General features: G+C 37.1%; 1 protein-coding gene across 3 annotated transcripts in view; it reads right to left on the minus strand.

The window, feature by feature from the left end:
- Nucleotides 1-21,412, minus strand: part of RAB27B (RAB27B, member RAS oncogene family) — a 170,604-nt gene that overhangs the window by 63,205 nt on the left and 85,987 nt on the right. The window contains exon 1 of one of the 3 annotated variants that reach the window (XM_008014028.3): nucleotides 5,723-6,128. The exons of the other annotated variants lie outside the window; for them this stretch is intronic. The gene's annotated coding sequence lies outside the window, so the exon portion shown is untranslated. Of the gene's footprint in view, nucleotides 1-5,722; nucleotides 6,129-21,412 lie in introns of those variants that run through there. 3 annotated transcript variants of the gene reach the window in all.

Genomic DNA, 21,412 nt, shown 5'->3' on the forward strand with positions numbered 1-21,412 from the left:
TATTTAAATCCCACCAATATATGAAGTCTACATCTCCTCTCTATGAAATCATTTCCAAAATTATGTGAGTGGGTCTTGGTATCCTTGAATACAGCTGTAGCTACCTAGAAACATTTTTCCTGCTTTTCTGGATATTAAACATTTGCTTTATAAGGCAGTCACTACTTAATTGACTTTGATCTGTTTTATATTTTATAACTAAACTTTCATTATCAATTCTTAATTTAAAATATCTATAACATGTTATCAAATATTAAACAAATTGTGTTCTTGTATTTGTAGGATTACAGCTTTGGATGAGAACTTGAGGGTTGTTTAGTTCAACCTCCCAGTAGAAGCCATCTCTATAACACCTCTGACAAGTTAAGTTTTAGGTTGCGGCACTTCCTGATCTTCATTGGTCTTGTCTAGTTTCTGCAATGACTCTTCCCCGTTGGTGCCTCCAGACTCACCTTGTGCCTCTCTCTGCCACTTGCTTTCCATTCTCCAAACTCCTTTCCTCAGTTTCTTGAATACTCCAAGCTCTTTCCCAGGTTAAGAATTCAGCAAATGCTTTTGTACCATCTGGTTTGTTCTTTTTCAACCCCTTCACCTGACTAGCAACCAGGCAACCTTTAGGTCTCAACTGAAATGCCCTTTCTTCCCAGTAGTCCTATTGACCACTTCTGCCATTAGTCTTTCTCATTTAAAGAAGTGATTTGCAGTCGCAATAACTTCTCAGCTTTCTTTGATTTTAATTTTCTTTTGGTGTTGTGTAGACCTTCCATTTTGAACACTATTTTCTTTCACATAGAAAGAAGAGGGATTCATGGCTGGGTGCAGTGGTACACACCTGTAATCCCAGCACTTTGGGAGGCCAAGGCAGGCAGACCACCTGAGGTCAGGAGTTCAAAGCAACCTGGCCAACATGGTGAAACCCCATCTCTACTAAAAATACAAAAATTACCCTAGTGTGGTGGCACATGCCTGTAATCCCAGCTACTTGGGAGGCTGACATGGGAGAATCACTTGAATCCCGGGGCAGAGGTTGCAATGAGTGGAGATCACGCCACTGCACTCCAGCCTGGGCAATAGAAACTCCACCTAAAAAAAAAAAAAAAAAAAAGAAAAGAAAAGAAAGAAGAGGGACTCAAAGTAGAAACTGAGTAATTCTACTTTCTCTCACGTTCACCAGCACCAGTATGAAGGGAGATGACCCTTCTTTATTCACTGCTTTGTTTCAAACAATGTGAAAATAATCTATCACTCTCCTGAGCATTTTTTCCCAAGCTTCCACTCACCGTGCATTACTCTTCTTCAAACTATGCTTACAGCTCTGACAACACCTTTGTTAAGTATTTCTAATTATATGTTTCCTTTATTCATCTGTTCTAGAAGTCATTTTAAAATATTGAATTTATTAGAGCTTCTATGTATGTAGCCTCATGAGTTTTTCTGGGGGCATCCTTCTTTTCAATTATCTTTAGAATTAGGTGAAACCCTATTTTCAGAATTTTTTAAAGTTAGTTTTTCTGAATATCTTATTTTGAAAACTCCATCTCTTTCCCGAACTGCCAACGATTCCACACTGCTACATGCAATCATCACTTCCCTGTCCACATCTCACTGTTTATCTTGGCCCTGTCTGACACCATTGACTACACCCTTCATCCTAAAAAAACATCCTGGCTTAGGTTCATGATGACATGCTCATCCAGTTTACCTTTCACTTGAATGGCTTTTTACTGACTCCTCCCATTCAAGGTCCCAAATGTCTGCATAAGCCACAGCTGCATCCTCAAGCCCTGATTTTTTTCTCTGTAATCTCTCTCTGAGTGGTGTCCTCAAGGCTATCACTCTAAATAGCATCCATAGGCACTTGCCTCTCAAATTTCTATATCCAGCTATGATGTCCTCTAGGTGTTCCAGATTCATATATGCAAAAGCCCAAGTTGATAATTCTACTTGGATGTTGAAAAACACTTCAAAAAGCTGCAAAGAAATTCTTCATTTCCCATTAAAACCGTTTCTTCCCTAGCTTTATCCATCTTAGGAAATGGCCTTCTGTCTACCCAGTATCTTTCAGTAGAAATCCTGTTGATCATTTGGTTCTTTTGTTTCTTCACCTCCACTTTTATCCAATTTATTAGTAAGTTCTGTCAGCTCTGCCTTCAAATATCTTCAAAATAGAATCTCTCTACTTCTCTAGGTGGCCACTGTTCTGACCCTATTCTATGCCACTGTCATAACTGGTCTATTGAAATAGCCTCCTAACTGGATTCTCTTCTACTCTGGTCAACCTATGACTTAGTCTCTTCAAGGAAGCCAGAGTGATCTTTTAAAAATATCACCTGGCCGGGCGTGGTGGCTTACACCTGTAATCCCAGCACTTTAGGAGGCCGAGGTGGGCAGATCACAAAGTCAGGAGATCGAGATCATCCTGACCAATGTGGTGAAACCCCATCTCTACTAAAAATACAAAAATTAGCTGGGCATGGTGGCACACGCCTGTAGTCCTAGCTACTCAGGAGGCTGAGGCAGGAGAATCACTTGAACCCAGGAGGTGGAGGTTGCAGTGAGCCAAGATCATGCCACTGCACTCCAGCCTGGCAACAGAGCAAGACTCTGTCTCGGTTAAAAATAAATAAATAAATAAATAAATAAATAAATAAATAAATAAATCACCTCCCCTGAGACTTTTCTTGACCACTGAATTACACAGTCCCCTTCAGGTCACTCTCACTATATTATCGTTTAACATTTTTTTTTCTTAGTATCACTAAAAGTTCCAGAATTACTAATTTATTTACTTATCTGTCTCTCTCCAAACCCCAGATATAATTTCCATGACAGCAGAGGCCTTGTATATCTCACTAACCTCTGTTATCCACAATGCTTAGAAGAATATTAAAGTTCATAGTATGCTCAGTAAATATTTATTGAAAAACATTCAACGGGCTATGTCTAAATCATAGTGTTTTGTCATTTTACTTGGAATAAAAAACAAAGGCCAACAAGTTTATTAGGACCTTCAAAGTCCTCCAAGACCTGTCCCCATTATCTCCACTCTTCCATTTCTTGCCACCCCCACCTCACTCCCTCTATGCCAGGTGCTTGGGCTTCTTTGCTGTTCCTGAAAGACGCCAGAATGCTTCAATCTAGAATGCTCTTCCTCCACATATCCACGTGGATCATTCCCTTACTTGCCTCAGATCGATATTAAAATATCATCTCAGTGAGGCTTTTCCTGGGCATCTGATATAGAATTTCAGTTCTCCCTGACCCCAGCCACTGACACTTTCTGCATGCCTCCTGGGCTTCATACTCTGCTGAGTACTTCTCGCTAATGTGCCATAGACTCACCCTGCTTATCTAGTTTGGTCTTTGTCTCCCTGGTGAAAGACAAGCCCTATAAGGTCAGGAATTTTGGTCCACTTCTGTCCACACAGAGTTCAGTGCATAACACTCTTAACAAATATTTGTTGAATAAATGAACGAGCAACTTAATTAATTATTTATCTCAGTATATTGAGCAGTGGTTTAGTTAAAAAGACTAAATTTATTGAAGATTTTTTTGGCCATTTGATAAACAGAGTGTTACTCTCCTTATGGGCAATCTAGACAAGTTTTTCTTATTTAAGGAGTGCCAATGGGAGGTTAATATTTGGAGAACATGAATAATGATTGCAAAGGGTGTGAAACAAATTGGGTAATACTATCAACTCCATATTTGGGGTTTACAACAGGTTTGTTATTATGCGTAGTGATGTTGCTGCTTCCTACTTCTATAGGATATACTTAAGCCCCATATATACCTAATAATGAATTTTTTTAAAAAAATCATTCCCCTTTGGCAGCCATCTTTAGAAAGGAACATATTCTTAATTGGAAACACTAGGTATGTCCTGTCTGTTTTTATTGAAATCATTTTCCTGCATCTCAACGTTACAATTACTTGCTTAACAGCTGAACTATTGGTCAACCTGCCGTGATGAATCAACTCAAGAAACTGGATTGATTGTGAGATGAGCTTTATATGAGTAATTGTTCTATATTTCATGCCCTACTGATCTGAGAGCCCAAAAACCTAACCAAAAATTTGCAGGAGTGAGGGTGGGAAAAGAGCAGGTTTCTATTCTGAAACACCTGGACATTTGGATAACTTCCATTTTTCCAGAAAAACAGTAAGATAAATGAACAGCAATTCTGAAACCAACATATAGTTGTAGTGTAAACTGGCATACCAACTGATCTTCTCCTACCAAGAAGATCAATTATATTAGGGTTACCTTCCCTATTGGGTCAAACATGCCTGTTCCAGAAATGACCTATGAGAAAGAGGAACTGTGGTTTGCTTACATTCAACAGATTCCCTTTATTCCTTCTTGGCAACTATGAGAACAGGCTCATCCAGTTTCATCTGCTGTTTTGTTTTCCTTTCGAAGGCAATGTCAGTAACACTGTATGAGAGGCCATAGTCATTTCTGAAACAGGAAAGCCCCATTAATTTTAAACTATCTGTCAAGATTACCCTTTTTTGGTTATCGGTAGGAGTCACCTCCTGACTTCAAGGATGGCTGACCCTGTCTGGGTAGAGGATTATACTAGGAAACTGTGAAAAATAACTGAGGGGCAATGGCACATGACAGGTATGTTTTTTTCTTCATCACTGCAATATGGACTTTACAGCAGCTTGAAAATTCATTAAACTCAAATATCTGAGTTTATAATAATGCTTAAGTCCCTCTTTTCCATCAACTTTTCAAAATTTATAACTATAAAACCCTGCATATTCTATATAGATATTACTGAATACGTGTGATTATAACTAGATATTGAGAACCATAGACATTTTTCTTATAAACAGAACACAATCAAAATTCAGAGCTGTATTATATTAAGCAATAATTTTGCTGTTAATAACCTTGAAATTATATGTTATTACTTTGGACTTAATGCTGTGCAGTTTAAAACTGGAATTGCATAACCTTAGCTTTAGATCTTGACATAAAAAACTCATAAAACATGATACAGGTGTGAAGGCTCTAACCAAACACAGCTTTTTCCTAGGAACGCAGTCTGCTTGCAGTTCACCTACTTCAGTAGTTTTCAGAGGCTTAATTAATATTGCATTGGGTGGGAAAGTCTTGAAAGCTAATTTATTGTGACTACTTGAGTGAACACACATGCACACATATACCCTAGTTGGTGCGACACTTAGATCAGAATTCGAAAGTAACAGAGCAAAAAACTGGAAAACAGAAAGTACTCTTAAGGTCTCTGTGGCTATTTCATGTAAGGAAGTGCATATAAATGTCTTATCACTCTCCTGGCTTGCCTCACTTAGTCACTCCTCCTGGAATGAAACTCTAAGCACATCATCATCCATGCTTTTTCTCATTCATTATTTTGTTGTTTTTTTTGAGCTGCAAATGAAAGGAAATTAACATTGCTGTGCCTAGGCTTTTTGTTTTTCTTTTTGCTTTTTTTGGTGGTAACCAGCTGTTTGATAAGTGTTTACTCAAAGAGAGCCAGGTCGAGTTGACCCATGCCATCCGTGCAGCACACATCACTACGGTCTTCTTTGCAAGGATTTCTGATGGAAACCGCGATCGAAGGTGTACAGGCACTCACACACGCACACACACACAGAGGCCTCACTTCCCACAGTGCAGGCCGGCGCTGCAGCACCCGGGTGGGTGGGAACGCGTTCCAGCAGCAACAGCCCGCCTTCCCAACTCACCAGCCTGCGAAGTTTCCTTGCCGGGAGAGCAGGTGTCAGATTTCAGAGAGGTTTCCTTCCCCTTCCCAAGCCCTGGAACTCCCGGGCTCCTCCGCCAGCAAGGAGACAGGATCTGCTCCACAGGGCGACAAGCACGGGGACAGCTCCTTATCTCCTCCAACCTGTGGCTCCAGATGGGTCCAAGGCCAGGCGGTCCGCAGCCCCTGCCCGTCAGGACTGCGAGTGGCAGGGCTGGTGGCACCACCCTTGGAGTCCGCCGCGGTGGCGGGGCTGGGTAAGGTTTGTGTGAGAAGAAGGCGTGTCTGCAAGTCCCAACGCGGATGTGCGGAGCTCACCTCAGGCAAGTCTTGCTGGTGACTCAACTGCTGCAGTGAGAAACACACTCCGCTCGGGAATGAAATCTCCACACTGTGGGGCTTCCAGCCCTAGCAGCGAGCTCATTTTTATTCATTTTTTTTTTTTCCTGTGTTTTCTTTGATGTCTCTCATTCAAAAAGCCCAGGGCGCTGTGAAAAGAACTGGGGCCCTGGCATTGCGTTCTATCCTCCGACGGGGTGTCTGATTAACTATGGGGAGTGAAGGCGAGGGATTGTGAGTGGGGAGCAGAGGATGGCCTCGGGAAATAAAAGAGGGCGTTGGAAAGAAATTAATATTTCAAAAGTTAGGATGTGTTCATATGAATGCATTAATCGTATGCAACATCCAAATTCACTTCCCAAAGTCCTAATGCACTTCCTAAAGTCACTTCAGAGGTCAATAGGCTACCACTAAGTAAGATAATGAGCACACGGAGGCATTGAACAAATATTTGTTAAGCACCTACTATGTGCTACGCCCTAAAACACATTAGATTCGTCCACAAAGCAACAATCTTGGCTGCCCGTCTTGGGATTACATTTTAGACACATTCAGACATCCCTAATTTACAGACTGGTAGTAAAGGTAAGAATACAAGCTTGGGTACATTATAGTAGCAACCGATTTACTCCTCTGTGAACAGAATTTAAAAGTTCCAAACCTGTGACTTAGATTCACGTTATAAACAATGAGATGTCAATGACTGCTTGAATTTTAATTGCTTAACTTGGTTCTTATTCAATGCCCTAGAGACAATCTGGGAGGCACTGCTGTTATCAGCTTCCAGAGAATTTCTTGTAGAAAGGAGCAAAGGACTAGCCCAAACCAAAACACAAAACAAACAATAGCAAAGTAGTGGAAAAATTGAGTATTAGAGAAAACATTTTGGTCTCATAGAAATCTGTCTATTCTATTATGAAACTATTAAAGAAGTTCTATTTTATGTCCTTCAATGTTCTTGAAAGTTGAAAAGAAGAGTAATAATACCTTCATAGTGTTATTGTGAGGAATTGACTTCATATCAGTAATGTGCGTAGAACGTGCCTGGCACAGTAAGTTCTATGAACGTGTTGGCTATACTTATAATTTTGGTAACACTTAATCTACTCCATTTTCACCAAGTAAGATCCAGTTCATAAAAATTATTTTGGATCTACTACATAAAAGCATATGAGGCTCAGATTGTAGATTTTTCAAAGTATGTATGCTTGGAATCTACATTTATGATAAATCTACTTTGCATTTAACAGCAATATCTATGTGTATAACAAGTATGTGTCTATGGGCCCAGACAGAAATAAAAGAAAGAACATAAGAAACTTGAATCTTTTCCACTGTTAACACATTGATTTAAAATCACCCTCTGTGCTATACAATGATAACCCATATTCTTTATCTAGTTCATGTGTTCACTACTGACATTAATCCTAATAGCTATTATTTCCTGTACGCAATATAGTTTCATCTCATTTGACTTTCACAACATTACTGTGAAATAGGCAAGGCATCTATTATATTTATTGTCTCCGTTTTCAGAATGAGGTAACTGAGGTTGAGAAAGTCGCAGTAAATCTGTCCAAAGTGATGAAGTTCAAAAGGTGGAAGTCAGGTCTATTTTTTTTTTTTTTTTTTTTGAGACGGAGTCTCGCTCTGTCGCCCAGGATCCTGAATGCCGAGCTCATAGTGGTCACTGCATTGTGCTACCTACTTGCGACTTCTAGAGAAAGTTTCTGCCATGAGAAAATCTGACACACACATTTATTGATTACTCTCCTTGCCACCTTTCCCTAGATAAGTGTGTCACCTGCTTTATAGGACCAACTCTTGCAGGAATAGCTCTCCTGGAGTGACTTGACACATTGAGTCCTGTCTCTGAGGTTCCAAGGCTCAGATCCAGTAGTGTTACATAGTGACACTACCAGAGAGTGGCGGAACATTTCCTTCCCTGGGAAGAGGGGTTCCAAGAAAGAGAAAGAGTAGAAAGACACAAGAGAAATATTGCTTGGCCACTCCACGAAGGCCACTTTGACCAGAGGTAGAGCAGAATAAAAAATAATGGAAAACCAGTGAAAACACGGGGACAGCATTATGTGTCATGATAATAGTAATAAGGTCTTCCTTACCTGGAGTTTATGTAGCCCAGCTTAACTAGACATAACATCTGTCTAATTCAATCAATATGGCACTGAGGTAAACGTTAATGTACATGGGGTGATATGTCGTTACAAATGGCAAAATTATCACATGTATTTCATCTCTCTTCAAACTGCTTTATTATAAGAATAAATGAATTTTTAAAAATGTTACTGAACCACAAAGTCAAATAAGCAGATAAAATAACAGATAAACTTGCAATGAATTTTGGAAGAAGCTAAATCAGATGGAGGCGTGGTGACTGATTTGGAAGAGCAGAGGATTCTATACATTGCATGCCTGCAGGAGAGATTACGGATAAAAAGCAAGCCAATTCTTCCTGCAAAACCTGGGAGACTCAGGCCTAGGAGGCAGAAATCTCAGCATATAAGGAGGCCAGGTGGTGGGGTAAACACAGGGGTTTGGTTGTACGTCTGTTTATTGGAATGCTTGGACCCAAAGTTCCCTTCCCCACTGTCACACAATCAACCAACCATAAGTTCCTCCATCTGCTCAATCCAGCTTCCAGGAGACTGGAGGTTTATTTTCTGGAGAAAGTAAACTAGGGTAATTTGTGGTTCAACAAGATGAACTGAACACATGCCTTTTTACCCTGCTCCTAGAGATAATGAATAAAAAAAGAAATTTATACACAAAACAGGAAAAAAATCTTTTGAAATTGAAAATATACTCAACATTTACAAAAAACTGACAGATGGGTAAGAAGACTAAGTTGAAAAATCTTCGGGAAAGTAGAGCAAAAAGCTGTAGAAATTTTTTTTAAATGGAAAAAAATTCTGACTAATGGAAATCTCAGAAAGCTCTAGAAAAGAGTTCTTTCTATGCAGAAAAGGATAAAGACACTAATTTGAAAAAAAAATGTAAAAACAATACCAGAAATGAAGATGATGAACTTTGGGGATCAAAAGTTTCACTAAACGTCCAGGAGAACAATCCTTTAAATTAATCAAATAATTAAACTCATTGAGAGATATTCTGAGATAAAAGAAACGCAGGAATAAAGAGAAAAACCTAAAACATCTTCCAGAAACATAAAGCCAATCACATACAAAGGAAAAAATAAATGCATCAGATTTCTCAAGAGCAATAATGGATCCAGAAGTTTCTTTGAATGCCTTCACATTTTTAAATGAAATTATTTTGAACTTAGAATTGTATACCAAGGCAAACTGTCAGCCAAGCTTGATTTTAAAAAATTTTCAGATATGCATGGACTTAAAAAATACACATCCTGTGTGCCATTTTAAAGTAGCAATTCCCCAAATAAGCTTGTAAATCAAGAAAGAGGAAGAGATGAAACCCCAAAAATGCAGGCCCAACTTAAAAGGCAGTAAAATAAATTCTCCAGAGCAATAAGTGTGAAGCAGGCCTAAAGAGAGGTGAAGAGATGGTCTGCAGCAGGAATGTCTCCAAGAAAAATAAAAGAAAAGAAAATGATAGATTGTTTGATACACATGTGCATTTGAAAATACAGTAGATAGTGGGAAGTGCCCACCAGATTCCATGTTCTGCTCTTTTTCCTGAGCACCACACTAGATTTCATTTCTTAGCCCCTTGCAGGTGGGGACGCATGTCACTGAGGTCTGGTTCATGGATTGTGGGCAGAAGTCTTGTACGTCACTTCCAGGGTATGCCCTGAGATCCTCTACACTTCCCCTCTTCCCTTATTAGTGTGCAGATGCAAAGAACCAATGAAGAGCTCTAAGGCCCTAGAAGACATGACAGCCCCTAGACGAAAAGTCATGACCCTGAACTAGGGTGTGACATAGCAACCCCAGTTGCCACATGCTGGACTACCACATGAGCTAGAAGTAAACTTGTATTGTATAATGTCAAGAAGATATTTTAGAGTTGTTACCACAGTTAGATCATTCTCTTACAGTTGTTAAGATCAGTTGGAGGCAATTGTGAATAATATACAATAGGTACAGAGTGTGCTGAATTAATTTTAAAAGGACATTATTAACTCCATAAGAAACAAAAAGTTGCAAGAGAAAAGAAACATTATGATAGAATACCACTTTGTTCAGATCTGGACATAACAAAAATGTTGGGAACACGGACAAGAGTATTAACCCTAAACTATAATAAAACTACAGGTGGAGGATGGCAGAGGGAAAGACTCTCCATGTATATGTGCATGTAAGACAACTAAACCCTCAACTATTATAACAAAAATCAATAAATAATGTGTAAAGTTGCTAAAGAAATAGCAGGATAAGCAAACCAGCTAGAAATATAAAAGTACAGTTAAAAAGCTACTAAAAGAGTCAAATGTTTGCCTGGGGGATTAAGATCAGGGCTTAGGAGGAGACCTGCAGTGTTCCACAAGAACCATAGATTTTGATTTTGTTTTAAGTTATGAGATATATTACCTTAATAAAAATAAAATTAATTTTAAATTACACTTAAAATACACAAAAGGAAACAAAAGATATTTGTTCTATAGAGAAAACATTATGCTTTATTAAAGTGTTTATATATACTTTAATATAATGATCTATAAGCAGTGGAGAAAGTGAATTGAAATGCAGAATGAAGAAAGATTTGATAGGTTTGCGCAATGATTTGTTCATTCAACAAACATTTATTAAGCAACTTGTGCCTGGTACACTGCCAGGCATGGGGGATGCAGTGCAGAACATGAAGGAAAAATAAAGGCGTGCTCTAAGAGAAAATCAGCATTTTAAGCTTTAAGTAACAAATATATTTGGTTTCTTCTCTCTTGTCTTCAGTAGCATGAGCCACTGACCTTCTGGTCATGACAATGCCTTTCATCCTTCACTATCCTCTTAAAAATTTCTCTTGACTTGACCCCCTCACTGATGAGATCTGAGATTTTGTAACCCTTTTCTTGCGATTGCAGGGAAGGCTTCACCAGAAAGTTATGCACGGGTGTGCCTCTACCTCCTGCTGATTTTCTGTTCATGTGAAGAAGTCTGTCTAATCACAAATCAAAATCCACCCTTCTCCGGTTTGAGAAAACCTCACAGCATGACTAACAAGTCATAAGACTGGACTTCCAGGCCATGCTAGTTTTTTTCACAACGAAGATGTAACTTTGAGAAATATATATGCTTAAGATGCTTTCTACTGGCAAATTACTTTAAATGTATAGCACATAAAGACCTATTTTAGATATATTCTCATTAAACTGGCTATGTTTTCACAATTGTACCTACAGCATCTACTCTGTGGTGAGGTCTTAACCTTCCCAGTTCCAACCTCATTTTGCCTGTTTTTTAGAAAGTGTAAGGAAGATATACTTGGACCTTATTAGAAATTATTGTAATTTTGTCTAATTTCTTCTTCTTATGTTAGAGGAACATGCTGTGGGAAAGGTCCAAATAATGTCACGAGTGATGTTCACATATAGACTTTATGAAAGTCCTAACTTGCCAAGAAGTCACAGTAGTGTGGGTATGCCATGATCCTGTCTATGAATATTTGACATCTTTATTAAAAAAACCTATAAGCAGAATTTTAGAAATAATTACAAGAACAAAAATTGGTTGAAGAGAAGAAAAGTTATAAAAATAAGAACTAAGCACACAGGAAAGAATAATTCATTTTCTACAAGTCATATGACAATACGCATACATAAATATAGTCATTTATTAGCATATATAATTGTATGTGTGGACATAAGTATAGTCATATGCAAAGCCATATAAAATTTATAATTATATTTGCTTTGCTGGTAGCTTTATGGTGAGCTGCAAAATAAAATGTCATATGGGCTTACCATATAAGTACAAATGAATATATGGTGATTTCTCCATTTTCCCAAAAGCTGTTACCTAAGACCAGTGTTTTTGTTACTTTTGCTACTTTTTAAACTGCAAACACTTCAAGCTGTGATGTCATATATTCAGGAATGACTATTAAGTCATCTTAAATTCCTTCGCTGGCCCTTTAACCAATTATAAGGTATTTTTTTCTAGGCATCTAAACTAACACTGACTAATGTAATTTCAGGCAAATATGTCTTTCCTTCTCAAAATACACTTTTATCAAATTAATTTGATGATTATTTCCTTATAAGAGAACTGTAGGGACTCCAATGTTAAGATAACTATCTCTTTTTTAAGATGTAATTTGGGAAATCATCTTGCCTTATTTTTGGCCATATACGATGTTATAAGTTGTAAAGAATAACAGCTAGTTGACTGGGCGTGGTAGCCCACTCTTGTAATCCCAGCACTTTGGGAGGCTGAGGTGGGTGGATCACCTGAGGTCAGGAGTTTGAGACCAGCCTGGCTGACATGGTGAAACCTCATCTCTACTAATAATACAAAAATTAGCCGTGCGTGGGGGCTATGGTTGTAATCCCAGGTACTCGGGAGACTGAGGCAGGAGAATTGCTTGAATCCAGGAGGTGGAGGTTGCAGTGAGCCAAGATCGTGCCATTGCAATCCAGCCTGGGCGACAAGCGTGAAACTCCATCTCAAAAAAATAAAAAATAAAAAAATAAAAATAACAGCTAGTTAATTAAGGTTTGATCATAGCAAATAATCACATGCTATATGATTACTTTTTAAAAACTATACTTTGGAAAATAATGTCATAAACCTTATTATTATGTGCACCATGATCTATTTCTTTTTTCTTTTTTTCTTTTTTTTTTTTTTTTTGAGAAGGAGTCTTGTTCTGTCACCCAGGCTGGAGCGCAGTGCCGTGATGTTGGCTCACTGCAACCTCTGTCTCTCAGGTTCAAGTGATCCTCCCCACCTCAGCCTTCTGAGTAGCTAGGATTACAGGTGCACATCGCTACACTCAGCTGATTTTTTGTATGATCTAGTCAATTTTTATTATCAATATGGTAACAGCTTATATGCCTATAAGGAATTTTTATTATTATGTTTTTTTATTATATTTCTAGTAGTATACTAAAATATGTAATGTAATGAGTATGTTTATATTTTTGTATATTTTATAATTATATTATTATATTGATTTAGAATTATAATTTTATAATATTGATAGTATATAATATTCATTAATAATAATGTTAAAATATAATTATTTGTAAGTAAATTTCTATTTTTAAAGTAATGTGAAAATTCTAAATACTACAGCAATACAATACCTTCTGAAATATGTATTGCTGCCATAAACACTAAATAAGTTTCTGTTCTATGGATTTTTTAGCTACAGATTTCATTGCTACTGAAGGTTGAGTGGCTGGAATAAAATCCCCACATACTTCATATAAAATATGAATATGCTAGAACCATTCAATTTATTTTAAATCAATTATAAACAATATATTTTTATAGTCATATACTTGGTGTGAGTCTTAACAGAAGAGATGAGTTTTGTAACAACTGATTAAAAAAACACAATTAGCATAAAGATACAATTAATAAGAACTTCTCATTATCTTGCATTTCTCTCCCTGTAAAATGTGGTGAACACTAGTCACATTGGTATAGGGCACTCAAATCTCTTTCCTGTTTGTGGGGCCTCCTCGGATGCACGTCTTAGTGGGAGTCCACTGAAAAAGTCAGAGGTCAGGTGCTCATGGCAGGAATAGTGGTGTGTAGAACCTGAATGCAATAGCACTGAGTGGTTCCAGTGGAGGCATCCTAACCACATGGTTGAATGCCTTTGCTTATGGCTCTAGTTCCGTAAGATGCCCTGGAGCAGGGACAACAAAATGCCAAGTGAGGGAGAAGAAGTCTTAACACCAAAACAAATATGGAACTTGATCATTTGTATGAGCAAAGTGAGAAACATGTATGAGAATGAATTCTGAGGGTGCTCGTACCAAGGAGAAAGGAGCACAATTTTAGAAAAGGATGAATTGATTAATATAGATGTAGAGGATATAATATACCAGTTTGACTAGCTGGGAGGGCTTGTAATTGTTTTCTCAGTTTGATGAAACTCAAACTCAGATTAAACCCTGTCTTAATTCAAAGACCCACCCTAACTCTTTAGGAAGGGCATTGCAATACCATTACAAATAAACTCAGAATGTATGCTGTCTGAAATTTCCTAAAGGATTGTTTATTTTTTGGTTAATTTGATTGTTAATTACCTTGGTTATTTGCCAAGGTAATTAGCATTGGAGAACAGGAACATTTCCAGAATAATGGAAAAATTGACTCTAAGCTATCACTAACAGCTGGATAACAAGAAATCCACTGAAATTCAAAGATTCAAGTCAGGATTTGTGGCTTAACCAACTTCAACTTCAATGTGGGCTCAGTAGGAGTCTCAAATCCACCTCATATCTATTTTGCTGTTTCCTCCCTTCCTACAGATCAAAGGATAATGTGACAGAATAGTGAATTCAGAGATACTGAAACTATGCAACACAACTAAAGAGAATATATTCAATAGGACAGTCATTTTTTGAAAGAACTGCAGAAATTAATGTCACCATTAAGGACTTGAATCCTTAATGGTGATTCTAATTTCTAGTGATTCTTATGAGATCTCCTCTAGGTTCTCTACACTGACTGTGTGGAAGGTGGATGGGATGGGTCTTCAAGAATGCCAGCGAATAGCTATAAACTTAATCAGATGATAACTTCAATTGCAACTAATGCAGCTAACCAAATAGATACATATTCTAATACTTGGTATATTTGGATAGATGGTTTTAAGAGACTTACTTACTAAATTACTTGCAAGACTTTCCAACGAATCCAGATTTCAGACAAAGCCATTCTGTTTCTCATATTTTATGCCCAAGAGATTTATGATAAACTATTTATTGATAATAGAACAGAGTGATGAAGAGAGCCTGTGACATTCCCTAGTAGGATAATTAGTTTGGAAGCCTATACATTATAAACTTTAGGGTCTTCCCAAGTTCCAGAAAGGGTAAGATCAATAAGAACTCTAAATTTAAAGCCTTGGATTTTACTGCAAGTTCTGCCAAAGATACGTGATAAATTAATCTTTGATCTTACATGTTCAAAATAGAAGGTTTTAAAATAACTCATTCTGCTGATAAAAGTTTCACACACCTGATGCCACAATAGTTGTCCAAAGAATGAATGTTTGTTGAATAAATAACTGAATGAATCTGCTAATTACCTTCGTATCCTTTGCAAGGAAAGTTTCAAGGAAAAGGGCATAGAATTTCTTGCTTTAAATTTCAGAAATTTTGATTTTTTTTTAATAATTGAGATGTAAAATGTTAGAAATAAAGATTTGTGAAAATGATTTAAAGTATTGTATATCAGACTCTCGAAATAAATGTGATTTGAAATAAAAAAGTCTATAGCAAATACATTTCTTGAGCCATAATGATACAAAATATTTGTATGTTTTTCACTATGAAAATTAGGAAGGGGAACTCCTTCACATTAGTCATTATATTATGACCTTATGTCACTATTGGTGATAAACATATTAGCAACTCTCTGTCCTGCATTTTAACAAATAAATCACAGAAATGCCTTGGCTATTGCTGGTGGCCCTTAGCCTTGCCACAACTCATTAATGGACAAAATGGATTTGTGACAATCAGAAAATACACAGCCCAAACTTGCACTTACTGATCCCAACTCTAAGATCTTTTAACACTTGGTACCACAGTCTGGAACCTGCTGTCTCCAACTAACTGGAAGTGTTTTTCACTTTCTTTGAGATTATCATTGTGAAGATAAAAATTATCCTTAAATCTTTTCTGTTTCAAAGTTAAAAAATAAAATAAAATATTTGCTTAAACCATTTTTTTATTAATGATCATTCAACAAATTAAAAAATATTTAAATGTATAGCTCCAAATATGTCAATCCCTCAGTCATCTTGGCACAGATATACTTACTGATTTAAAAATACTACAAATACAAGTTTTTGAAAATATTGGAAATTTGTGAAATATCTCGAAGTTGAATTCAACACCTAATCCCATGACTCTATGATCCCATGTTTTATGTAGAAGCAACTATTATTGTATTTCACCCACTCTTGATTTGGCCTTCGCTGTATACCCTCTATTTGGTCAGTAGGGACCAGAAAGCATTTCTAACCTACTAATGTTTTTGCTGGCACAATTGATACTTTTTAGCCATGACAAGGAACAACCAACTTTACATTTCACAGTAACTCCACAAGGGCTTGCTACTCACACTTAAGCAGATTAAAATAATGGATGTTTATACTGGTGAATTTGTGCCATCACATACACAAACTATATATTAAGTAAGTCAGTTGAAAAAGATAGGGGTTTCGATATCTAAACTTGATAAATAAACATATTGAAACAAAAATATTTTTATACTTAAAGAGAGAAGATTTATTTAGCCAGCAATTTATTAATAATAATACTGGCCAGGCACAGTGGCTCATGCATGTAATCCCAGCACTTTGGGAGGCTGAGACGAGTGGATCACCTGAGGTCAGGAGTTCGAGACCAGCCTGACCAACATGGAGAAACCCCGTCTCTACTAAAAATACAAAATTAGCTGGGCATGGTGGGACATAATGAGCTATAACTTTAAGAATTTTTGTGTAGTAAATACCATCATGAATTGCTTTGGGTGATTTCTTAAAATGGTCCTCAATGTAGAAGAATGACATTAATAGCAAATTATTAAAGAATTATCAAGAAAAGTAGGTAAGAGCTTCTCTAAGGGAGTGAGAGGTTTATAAAATGATGCTCCTTGAAGATTTGGCTAAATCAATAAATTGATTTTAGAGTAAGGAATTGATAGACTATTCTCAGGTACACAGATTTTGATAAGTCCAGAGGCAGAGGGATTTGAGGTTATATCTCCCAGGAGTCCTTGGAAAATAGCTGTTATGTGTTGGTGGTTAAATGAGAATCATTATCCTTTAGCCAATGATGTAAGATGATGTCTTGCCACGAAAGCCGAGAAGTCTGACATGGCTATGTCTGCACAAAGGGCTCCCTATTTCTGCTCAAGTTTAAAACAGGGGAGGATCCTCTGCAAGTGGTTCTAAGCCTTCTCTAGTACACACATACCATACTCCCGAAATAATACTTCATGGAAGATTAGTATGACCCTTGGACAACAATTGAAGTAGTTATAATCCATGCATTTTCAATGAGAAAAATACTGCCCCAGCGAGGCAAAATTTGTTGTTGGGAGGTGAAATAATCTTACTCTTTTTATGTATAAAGCACAGATATATCTATGGCACATAAACAGATACACAGTGTATCTGTGGTACTAAATTTTCATTTGGGTGGCAATTAGGGAAAAAAAGGTCTGAAAACGCTTCTTACGGTGGGGTCGGGGGTTGAGATGGTTGTTGTGAAATAAAGGATAAGAAAAACTGATAAATAGCAAACACAAAATAATAACAGCACATTCCTTTCAGCCCTGACTCACAAACGTATTCACAGACACTTAAACATATAAACTTGATGAACATAACCTCATTCAATATCCTACAATAAAAACTATTTGTAGTATATATTCTCAAGTAACTGAATGGGTTAACTCAGTTAAATGTTGAAATACATCTATTCAAAAGATTAATGTGGTTTTAGAATATTAATATTTTGGCACGGTTGTTATTCTACTAATCCTATTTTTGTGTCGGGAAGATAAAAATATACGCTTAACAAACCTTGCCTTCTTATTGTCTACAGAAGAGGGATTAGATATAGCTAATCTAAGAAGTATATCCTGTCAATTGCTAAAAATATTTTTAAAACAGCCAGGAGGGTAATCTGCTCTGGAAGTATTGAGTCGCTCAGACAAGGTGGGATCACTATTTGGGATTTAATTCTTTTTAAATGTTTTCTGATGGCAACTGGAAAAAGAATACAACAACATGCGAAGAAAAGCCATAGATTTCCCTCCTCCATTCGATCCTATTCCTTTGAACTAAATCAAAAATATTTCCACATTAATGTTCAAACAAATACTAACTTACGTAGGGTTTTAAAAATAGAATAGCTTTATTCAATAAATCTGGATTGTAAATCTGGATCTTTCACAGCTTTCCCAGTGCAATGGCAAAGTTGAATAGTTACTGCGACAAAGTAGTTGACATAGCCTACAAGTTTGAAATATTTATTATCTGGCCCTTTACAGAGAGAGTTTGCTGTCCCTAACAATAGAGGATTTGGTTAAATAAATTACTGTTCATCCACTCAAAACAGACTGCATTCATTGAAATGTTATTGTAAGAGAGTGCTTCATTAGATGAAAATAGATGCAAAATGCATATGAACTAAGCAACTGAAAACAGCATACATAGTGAAAGTCAATTTTCGTTGAAATGTGCACATATACACAAAGTATTATGTTAGGTGCTTCGAGCTGAAAGAGCTTGGCTCTCAGAGTTTCACAGACCCAAGTTCCATTACTGACCATACCAATTAATTATCCTTTGTGTGGGAAAATAAGTTACTTTATATTCTTTCTCCATTAAAAAAAATAACCTGGGGATGTTCAAGTATAGATATCGCTCATCTCCTTCCAAAAACTGATTTGAGGTGAGTGGACATATTTATATCTATTCCTGTGTTAATCTGTTTATGTTGCTGTAAAGGAATACGAGAGACTGGGTAATTTATAAACAGATTTATTTTGGCTCACGGCTCTGTAGACTGTACAAGAAGCAGGGCACCACCACCTACTTGGCTTCTGGCAAGGCCTCAGGAAGCTTACAATCATGGCAGAAGGCAGAGGGGGAGCCAGTGTATCACATGGTAAGACAGGGAGCAAGTCAGAGAGGAGAGGTGCCATGCTTTTTGAAACAATCAGATCTTGAGTGAACTCATATCCACTCATTACCATGGGGATGGTACCAAGCCATTCATGATGGATCCACCCCGTGACCCAACACCTCCCTTTACATCCAACTGTCAACCTGGGGACCACATTTCAACATGAGATTTGGAGGGGACAAATATCCAAACCATATCAATCCCTTATGGAGATTTAATCACTAAATGAAGCACGTAAACTTTCTCATAGGATGTCTAGTACGTGGCACAGCAGACTACATTGTTAAAACTCCTATCTTATTTATTTTTCAATAAGCAGATGGGATACAGAAAAGAGTAAAGAAAACCCCTTCAGCTCTGGGGTATTCTCCAGCCACAGTGGTAAACAAGAACCACAGAACCTCAGAGAAAAGCTACAACCGAGAGCAGCATTAGAACAAGGTATTAGCGTATTTCTATGCCATGACATCTTGTTTCTTCTCTGAATTATGTCAACTAAGGGGTATAACTACAGAGGATGAGAGAGAATCTGCTTCTTTATTCATTCTATTTCTCAGGCTGAGACAGAATTATCATTTGCACCAAGAAGATGGGGAAAATATTTCTTGAATTATTAGTTTTATTTGCAACTATTTGGTATACTGTTGTGTATAGATGTACGTATACATATATATATATGTGTGTGTGTGTTTGTATATATTTTGTTTTCCTTACACTACGATTTAAATTATTCTAGTATTTAATCTTTAAACCACTAGAAATAAAGTATTAACAAAATCAATTCCTAAAATGTCCTTGTTAACTAATGTAGAGTCATAGAATCTCAAAATTTGAAAGCAATCATCTAGGTTAGAGTTTCCCAAACTCTCTTCCATGGAACACTGCGTCTGAAAGGTATTAATAGTTGCATGTGTCTGTTACAGGAGTTCCATGGGAAATGCTGCCTCTACTACTGTCTCTGCAATGAGCACTAACACATTCAAGTCTCCAAAGTAATCAAACTTCTTTATTTAGCCTGTCTCATCAAAGGTAATTTGGCAATAACATTTCTTTACTCGTAAAACTCCTATTTAACATCTCCTAGGATTATTTCCAGAACATCTATAAATTTTCATGTAGTTAAATCCACTCATTCTACAGATGAGGAAACATAATCACGTACAACAAAAAAAAGTGAACCCGGCAACTCAGATCCTCCATTCATTTCTGTTTGCCAACTATTGATCTCAATATTACCCAGATTCTAAAATTCTGTTTAATACAACAACATGTTTGTCTTTTCTCCATCCCCAAACCCCCCAAAATGTCAATGAAACTAATAGAAAGGTATTCACTCATAAAGACAATAGCAAGGAAAAGGTACAACAGATATTTTGACATTAGCAAGTGTGCTTATTACCTTATCAGAGCAAACTTACACAAAATCCCTGCACTAGGAGTCATGGAGGAGAGTGATGGATTCGCTCAGAACCACTGAGATGTTCAGCATTTAAAAATACCAGGTAATGTAAAAAGTATTGGGTGGATAGGAAGTTGCAATAGAGGCATTGAGTGAATGTCTTATGAAAGAAAAATAAATCTCAAGACCCCCAAATCATTAAGCCAAAGGGAAAAGTCAAGGTGGAAACTGTGTCAGGCAAACTTGCTTCCCATTTTATTCCTAAATAAGATAGCTACAAAGATAAAAAGCCACATACCTCCCTCACAATTTGTCCACAAGGAAATTCTTTGGGGCCTCAAGATCTTTACCCTAAAACACAGTTCTGTTGAATTTCACCCTGGCAATGTAAATCGATAGCTGATCTTCACAGGTGTAGGACAGAAAGTCATTCCTCTGCCCACCTGAGACAAATGCATATCTGATTGCTTCCTCTGCCCTATTATTTATGTAAAAATGCAGATTAACTGAGTCAGACTAAAGCATAAGTGACTATTCCTCCATCCTCCTCTCACATGTAAATTGTGTATTCAGCGAAAGGCTGATCAAAGACTCAAAAGACTCAAAATGCAGCAGTTTGTCTCTTCTCTGCCTATGACCTGGGAGTTCCCACGCTCTTGAGTTGTCCCACCGTTCCGGACTGAACCAATTTACATCTTATACATAATGATTAATATCTCATGTCCCGAAATGTATAAAAGCAAGCTTTACCCCAGCCATCTTTGGCACATGTCATCAGGACCTCCTGAGGCCATGTCACAGTATGTCCTTAACCTTGGCAAAATAAACATTCTAAATTGGTTGAGACCTATCTCAGATACTATTGAGTTCACAGTCTCTATGTAGTGTGCCTCTTCCCCCATTCAGAAGTTTAGGAAACTTATTTCTCAAGAGTGACTCAGATAGGTGATAAAGCATTGGGAGACTAACCAAAAAGTAATAAAACAATCCAAATTCTAATATTATAATATCAGGCTATATTTTTTCATAGGAAATGTATTCATTTCAGGTAACATTTATTGAGCATCAATAATAATGGACTAGATGCTGAAGATACAAAGATAATTTAACAGCAG

This window comes from Chlorocebus sabaeus, chromosome 18 (assembly GCF_047675955.1).
Source record: "Chlorocebus sabaeus isolate Y175 chromosome 18, mChlSab1.0.hap1, whole genome shotgun sequence".
Lineage (NCBI taxonomy): Eukaryota > Metazoa > Chordata > Mammalia > Primates > Cercopithecidae > Chlorocebus > Chlorocebus sabaeus.